Source organism: Myotis myotis, unplaced genomic scaffold, assembly GCF_014108235.1.
Source record: "Myotis myotis isolate mMyoMyo1 unplaced genomic scaffold, mMyoMyo1.p scaffold_m19_p_1, whole genome shotgun sequence".
NCBI classification, from domain to species: domain Eukaryota; kingdom Metazoa; phylum Chordata; class Mammalia; order Chiroptera; family Vespertilionidae; genus Myotis; species Myotis myotis.
In genome coordinates, this window is record NW_023416313.1 from 37,927,862 (window position 1) to 37,929,799 (window position 1,938).

Genomic DNA, 1,938 nt, shown 5'->3' on the forward strand with positions numbered 1-1,938 from the left:
TTAACAACTAAGGACCATCTCTTCTTCTTCAAGTTCAAATATCTCCAAAAAGATAAAGGAAAATTGTGAATTAGAAAATGTTGATGGCATATTCTACCTTGTGGATAGCAAATGATAAACATAGAAAATAAAAAGAATCATATAAACATCTAAAATAAGCAAAAACTTTTGAATTTGACTCATCTTTTCAAATTTTAAAATTTATATATAAATCTAAGACAGAGCCCACTTAGATCATTTATTCATTTTTAAATTTTATTCAATACACAATTACTGAGTAACTCCTAAGGCATTCCACTAACATGTGAAAACATGTTATTAGACCATCAGACTTTTAAACTCAAGGAAAATTAACTTTAGCTTGATTTAAGGGCACAGAGAATATGCCTTATTGCTCGTCATTTGACAAAGAGTAGGTTTGGGGCAACCAATGACATAAATTTAAGATCAATGTTAATTCACTGGTTTATCGGTGTTAATTAATGGCACTAATAAAGGCTACCAATGAGCAGAGCACTATTTATTACAATATTGAAGAAAAACTAGATAACCTCAATGTTCCATAATAATGCTTTTTACTACTTTGAAACATCTTAAATGTATTAATTCATGGTCAATTTATTTTGTAAAGGTTTATGGAGCATCTATGATGTGTCATGTTTCTGTGCTGGCTGTGGTGAATAAGCATAAAGAGTCAACAAGCCAGAGAGGAAAACAGATGAGAAAACAGGCAATTTCAATATAAGATAATTAATCAAGGAAGAGATCCCAGGAAAGATGGAGAGGAGGGCCATCCCTTGGGCTTTTAGATTTTATCCTAAAGACAATATGAAGACACTGAGGGTACATAAGCTGTGAAGTAGCTTGATATGTTTTGTTTATTTTATTTATTTTTGGGGGGCACCAGGACCAATGATCACCAGCTGCCCAGATACCAAAAAATTATGCTTTTGAAATCTCTTGATGTCGATTCAGCATGTAGAGCAATCAAGCTGCCCTACGTGTGGCACTCACAACAAAACCCTTTTTTGATATGTTTTGTATTTTAATAAGATCACTCTGAAAATTTGAAAAAATGGAAAAATATACTAGAAAAATAAGACTAGAAACAGGAAGACAAGAGGAGGATTCTTTTAGAAAATAAGATGAAAAAGAATAGTGTCTTGAATTAAAACCATTATTCTAAAGCTAGAAGTAAATTGATGCAAAGTAAATCAAAAGAGATAGAAAAGAGATGATATACTGATTAATTTGATGTTGGTGTAAAGAATATTACAGTTGACATTGAGAAATCTGCATTGCAATTCAAATTCGCTATTGTAAGATTCCTTCATTAACATGAACTCATCATTTCTATACCTGAAATTATCCTACTAATTTGACATATATATTATTCCACTCCCCAAATTCAATTCTTCATTCATGCATTTATTTAGTTATCAATTTTCAAGTATTTATTGAGAGTATCCTTAGTGTTTCATACTTATTGGGATACATAAGACATAACCAGTAGAAACTGACAGATGAAAAGAAGGGAAATTGGATGTAAATGTGATAAGAGGGACCCAGCATGTACAATGAACTAAAGGAAAGTAGAAAATTAGAACTGAAATGCAAAGGATATATGATGTAAGAAAGAGTTGCTGGAGAGGCCATGCTGAGTCTTATATTCACTACTAGAGGCCTAGTGCACGAAATTCATGCATGGGTAGGGTCTCTAGGCCTGGCCGATGATTAGGGCCTCCCTTCCCCAGCTGCTGGCTCCAGCCAGGGCCTTCCTTTGTTCTGTGCCTCTCCACAGTGGTCAGCACATATTATAGGGAGCAATCATTCCCTCTGTTGAATTCCTGAGGGACAATTTGCATATTAGGCATATATGTAGATATATATCACCATTAACGCAAGAAAAACTGGCAACTTCAAAGAATTTTAAACAGA

General features: G+C 33.5%; 1 non-coding gene across 1 annotated transcript; it reads right to left on the minus strand.

The window, feature by feature from the left end:
- Positions 1 to 896: 896 nt before the first annotated feature.
- LOC118662085 lies at positions 897 to 1,029 on the minus strand. The gene has a single exon (XR_004969589.1). It is a non-coding gene; the product is annotated as a U11 spliceosomal RNA (small nuclear RNA).
- Positions 1,030 to 1,938: the final 909 nt, after the last annotated feature.